This window comes from Podarcis gaigeae (assembly GCF_964106915.1).
Source record: "Podarcis gaigeae genome assembly, chromosome: 2".
Taxonomy (NCBI): Eukaryota; Metazoa; Chordata; class Lepidosauria; order Squamata; family Lacertidae; genus Podarcis; species Podarcis gaigeae.
The window spans coordinates 87,040,520-87,046,519 of record NC_139679.1 but is presented as its reverse complement, the minus strand read 5'-3'; the positions used below and the strand labels follow the sequence as shown (position 1 = coordinate 87,046,519).

The 6,000-nt window shown below is 40.8% G+C and overlaps 1 protein-coding gene across 4 annotated transcripts in view; it reads left to right on the top strand.

Moving 5' to 3' along the window:
• The first annotated feature begins 2,105 nt into the window (after positions 1-2,105).
• LOC310838598 (clathrin heavy chain 2-like) overlaps positions 2,106-6,000 on the top strand; it is a 47,466-nt gene continuing 43,571 nt past the window's right edge. The window contains exon 1 of one of the 4 annotated variants that reach the window (XM_083726107.1): positions 2,106-2,180. The gene's annotated coding sequence lies outside the window, so the exon portion shown is untranslated. Of the gene's footprint in view, positions 2,181-4,097; positions 4,153-4,203; positions 4,310-4,782; positions 5,021-6,000 lie in introns of those variants that run through there. The other 3 variants (XM_083726117.1, XM_083726115.1, XM_083726116.1) reach the window with 3 other exon arrangements.

Sequence of the window (6,000 nt, the reverse complement as noted above, 5' to 3'; positions counted from 1 at the left end):
TTTTAACTGCAGGGTTTCGAGTTCCTGTTGCATTGCTCTATTGAATTTATAGATCTAAGTAATGTTTGATTGTGTTTATTTGCAATAAATTCCACATAATTTGATTGCTATATTCCTAGTCAACTTCATTAAGATCTCGTGACCATCCTTAGTGGTCAATATAAGTCTGCTATTAAAGTTTCTGTGGTGAATAGAAACTTGTGCAGCAAAAGGCAGGTCAGTATGAGCAGTTATATATTCCAGACTGTAAATGTTACTGTGTTCACTTTTGTTGGTTGGAAAAGAAAAACAGGTATATAAAAAGAGAGTTCCTGGATGCCCAGATCCAAGTTTTGGGCAAGTACTCTTTGGTGAGAGAACCCCAGCAGAGACTTGAAGTTTGGACATATGCAGCAAAGTAAAGTGTGGAAATATACAGGCAGTTAGACCTTTAAAATATCCCCTTCTAAGTTGCTTCCTCTCTTACCTTAGCATAGAAAGAGACCAGACATTTGGTAAGTTAAAAATGTTTTACTTACAAACTCTTCAAAGGTCAGATTCATATGCTTTTCTGTACAACAGTAAGAAAATGGAGGCAGTAAAACTCAGGTTCAAAAGTGATAAATGTTTCTAAATTATTTGTATGGAAACACAAAGATGGCTTGCTTAAGCCACACGGTCTGGGCTTGGATCAGCCAGCCCAGACCTCCTTCCTGGTAGGATTCACATGGTGGAATGGGAGAACAAAGGCCTGATAACCCAAGGTAAGGGCTAGCTGAGTCTGGCAGGACATCTTACTCTATGGTCTTAACCCCATCATACATTTTGGTTATAAGAGGCAAGTATAATCCAAATGAAACAATACATTTTAAAAAGCATGGGGGAAGAGATCAGAGTATCAAGTATTGCTTTTTTTTTAATGAAAACTTCAAAAGAAGCTTTCAACTTAGTTTGGATTTTACATCTCACTCATATGCAGCACTAGGCTATTGGTTTAGTATTGATTTAGATTGCAGAATCTAGCTCCTGAATACCTAAACACACTTCCTGCAGGATTTTTGCTTTTCTTTTCAGTCTCCCACCCAAGTGTTGGGCAGCCCCAAACCTGCTTAGCTTGTAAGATCAGACAAGCTCACAGCTTGAAATGTGATGGCAATTTTAAAAATGATTAAACTCACTGCAACCTATTACAGCTGTTCCAGGAAACAAGGATTCACCTTGAACAGCATCCAAAAGAAGAGCAAAACTCCCAACTTCACAAAATATAAACAATATTGAATACCCACAAACCATTTACAAACAGTGACCCTGATCCAGCTATGCAAGTGCACTGTAGCTAGGGCATAGCTCATGCCAGATAATCAGAAATTGTGGCGGATGAAGGATCTGACGGATGGGGAGATGGACTACAAACTGACAGTGTTCTGACCTGGACTACACGCAACACAGGTTGGCAGATACATCAGGGGGAACCGATTGTATGGTAACAACACCCATTGGTTCATACAGTTCCTCATTCTGTTAGATCAGGGGTGGCTAACATGTGTCCCTCCAGAAGTTGTTGGACTCCAACTCCCATCAGCCCAAGCTGCTATGGCCAAATGGTTAGGGATGACAGGAGCTTTAGTCCAGCAACAGGTGGAACGCCAGTGGTATCCCATTCTTGAATGGGGTGTGTGAATGCAGAAGCCTTCTGTGCACAAATGCTTCTTTCTGGGGCTGGTGATCAACATGAACATTTAAAAAATCCTTCCATGTTATTAGCAGGCCCATGGTAGCAAGATGCTTGTTGGGCTGATCTCTCTTAGCTCCCTCAGATGGCTTTTGCTTCCATGTCTTCTCCCCCAAAAACAAACATTTGCACATCAGACAAGTAGTTGCAGCCAATGATAGGGAAGAGTGAGAGTGATAATTTAAGTTTAAAGACTTTAAGTCTTGCTTCTTCCTTCTCTGTGCCAATGGGGAAATGGCCGCTCAGCTGATCTTCAGGTTAACACCACTGTTGATAGGTGTGGTGGCTTCGTGTGGAGCACAGTCAACACCATCTCTGGGAAGCAAAAGAGGCTGGGGAAGGTGCAGGATGCTGAACCTATTTCAGTCACTATGGTGACAGGATGCAAAGTCCTATTTTGTAGAAGGAACACCAAGAACTGTGGCTTGTCACACCGCGGTGGAGGAAGCTATTCAATCCACCTATTAAGGTACAAAAGCTCAGTGCTCCATTGCATCCTGTCACCAAGTCTACATTGGACACACCAGACTAGAGAATCACCTGCTCAGGCAATCCAGCCACTCTAAATTCCTAAAAACATCATTTGGGGGTATTGAAAAGAAATAAAGACAAGCAATATGACCCGTGGGGAAACATGAAAGAATATTCACCCCCTCAAGCTGAGTGTGGTATCTGATGAAGCAGTTCTGTTAACACAAGGATTCCTGGCTGTATAACAGAACTTTTCCTCTCTCTCCTCTCTCCACAAGGCTCCTAAATCTGTTCTGAGGTTCCCCCAAATCTCTGGAGAAGATTTGGAGAGGATGTGGTGGGTGCACAGACAGAGGAGGGGGGGTGGAGTTCCACGGGGCAAAAGAAAATCCTTGCAGTAATGGAAATACTTTGTTGGATACCGTCCACTGTTTGCATGATACAGTATAAGTATGTGCAATCCCTACCAAGATTTCCCCAAGGCTACCTTGCACAGTTTCCTTCAACATTCCCAAACAAACATATTTATTTTTTTAAAAATCATATTTTATTAGATTTTACAAAAGTTAACAACCCATAAAAAAATTAACTAAAATCACAAAAACAAACAAAACAACACACATCAAAAATACACACAGAAAAATAGAAAAAAGAAAAAACATAAAAAAGAAAATTTAGCATAAAAAACAATCTCTTTCAAATTAATACCCTTCCAGATCTTATTTTCCTTACTTCCACCCGCTTTCCTTTCTTGTATTCCACTTTATAAATTAATTCAGCAAAATCATTTAATATTCAAATTCATCCTTTGTCCTTCCCTTTATACTCTTGTTTATCTTAATCACCAGAACCCCTTCATTTCATTTACAATGCCCTTAGCATTCATAAATTTTACAATATTTTTGTAGGTAAACTTTAAATTTCTTCCAATCCTCTTCCACCTGTTCTTCTCCTTGATCTCGGATTCTGCCGGTCATTTCTGCCAGTTCCATATAGTCTATTACTTGCATCTGCCATTCTTCCAAGGTGGGTAGATCTTGTGTCTTCCAGTGCTTTGCGATGAGTATTCTTGCTGCTGCTGTGGCATACATAAAAAAGGTTCTATCCTTCTTTGGCACCAATTGGCCGACCATGCCCAGGAGAAAGGCCTCTGGTTTCTTTAAGAAAGTATACTTAAATACTTTTTTCAGTTCATTCCAAACAAACATATTCAAGCCAGTTTTTCACATTAACTGCTTCCGGCCGTGAACATTGCACACCATCTGCATTATTTCTGCTTCTGCCACCCCCGTCAAAAACCAAGTAGCTGCTCGGTTGGTCTTCCTCGCTGAATTCATCTATCTCTTGTTGCCATAAAACAAGCTTTCTGAAACCTCACATTCCCTCCGTATCTTTCTCTGGAGCATGAGAAAAGTTGTTTCTGGGCCCCACTCTCTGACTCAGCGGATTAAATAGACTTTGTTGGGATTACAGCTGCCAATCAAGTTCAAGTGCATTTTTAATAGTTTAATTTGTGGCACAGGGTTTCAAATAAAATCATCAAGTGCAGTCGATTAAACTCATTAAGTCCTTACGGACTTGCCTGTGTGCAGTGCTGTTATCAGATTCCGAGACATGAGAATTAATTAGGCCTCTGTTATCCTTTGTATGGATTAGCGTGCTAGGCCCAGAGGCCTGGCGTTTTTCTGTGAGTACACTAGGCCTATAATCTCTTTACCAGCCCTACTGGGAGAGGCAGCGGCCTAAAGAGATTTCTTCAACATTCCTCAAAGATCAAACTACAACCAATTTCACATTCTCTGACATTTTTATTTAAATAAAGTACTGTGCAAATAAGTCACTTTGCCCTGAAGAATACAGGAAGGTGGAAAGGCCTAGATTCTTAAGTTATGGACTACCCTCTGAGGAGCACCCATTTGACTTTTGGGAAGGAAGTGAAACCTTGGTTACTTTGAAGTAGTCCAGGGAAGGTGGTGACCATATCACTCCACTTTTGCTAATCTTGTATTTGCAGTTGCTAATTATTACTGCAACCTTTTTTTTGGCTGTACTGTTTTCATCCTTGCTTTATAGAACTCTTTGTTTTCTTGTAAACTGCCTAGGGAGCCTTTTGGATACGAAGGGAAGGTAAAAAAAAAAGTTTTAAATTCAATAAATAATCAGTCTAGTAAATACAGCTGGCATCCTGTATTTGCATCTTCCATGTGAAATATTAGCACACGGATTATAATAGTACATGAAGGGAACGGAAACAGAACATTCCTGGCTCTTAATCAGGTACAGCCTTACAGCAGTTGTGTTGTGCTTGATTTGATGATATGATGTCAGTTTGTCTTGTCTAGCATTTATCATGGTTTGAAATCACCACACACATCGTGCATCAAATATATTTTGTTCTTATGTATGGTTGTGCACCCTAAGGTTCAGTCTTACAGCCCAGTCTACTGTAGGTTTACTGAAAAACACCACTAACAGGTCACAGTCACCAATGCCCTGCTAACCTCCAGTTTAGACTACTGTAATGCATTCTACATGGGGCTGCCCTTGAAAATGGTTCAGTAATTGCAATTGGTGCAAAATGCAGCCACCAGGGTGCTGATGGGGGCAACAAGTCAGGTGTACGTAATCTCAATTTTACAACTACATTGGGTGCAGATTGTGCTCAAGGTGCTTAGACCTAAAGCCCTTAATGCCTAGGGCCTAAATATATCAGAGAGTACCTGCTCTTCATGCCTTGAGATTTGCAGACGAAGTCCTCGGAATGGTCCCTGCACAGTGTAAAACACAGCAGCACAGGGAAGAGTGTGTGTTTTGTGGTGAAATTCATTTCCCACTAAGGTATATCTGACTTCTCCAATATATTATTTTTGGAAATGGGTTAACATCTTTTTTGTCAGGATTCTGGAGGAGAGGTGTGGTGAAGAATTGTTAGCTGACAAATAATTTGATGCCACCCTTTTCTGCTGTTCTTAGAGTTATGGCATTATTCTGATTATATTTTGTTTGTATTTAATTCTATTGTTTTCAATATGTTTATATTGAAGTAAAATGTCCTGGGGCCTTATTGGCAAAAGGCAGTATATAAGACAAGACAAACAAACAAACAAACAAATTTCAGTGAGACTTTCTTTCGCTTAAACAGCCCTAGTAAATTACAATAAGTGTATTTCATTGAAATTGTACTCTCCAGTCTTTCCTTTCTAGAGGGAAGTTCATTGAGCTTGTGGCAGCAGAACAATTTCAGGCATTTTCATTCCCATTTTATTTACTGGTAATGATAATAAATGTTAGTTAGCCTGTTATCTCTTTTTCTAATTTCCATCAACACTTCCTCATGTTCATTCCCCTCAGAGAAGAGATACTTTCCACCTCCACTGAACTTCTCACAGTCCTGGCCATTTTTACTTAGCATGCATGGAGTTGGCTGGAGCTAATCCAACCCGAAGGGCTGTGGCATGGCTAGGGGATGGGCCAGGCAAGTGAGGAGGCACTGGGTAGACCAGGCATAGGCAAACTCGGCCCTCCAGATGCTTTGGGACTACAATTACCATGATCCCTAGCTAACAGGACCAGTGGTCAGGGATGATGGGAATTATAGTCCCAAAACATCTGGAGGGCCGAGTTTGCCTATGCCTGGTGTAGACTGTAGCACTGAGACCCATCCAAAAATGGGCCAAGAGTCCCAGCCTACTTTTTGAGAAATGCCGATGTATATGGAACTGCTGGGAGACTAGCCAGAGCCTTGGCAACACATTTAATCAACAGACAACTGTATATTCAACTGTATATTTCTTGAGGTTCGCAGGACCTACCATCTC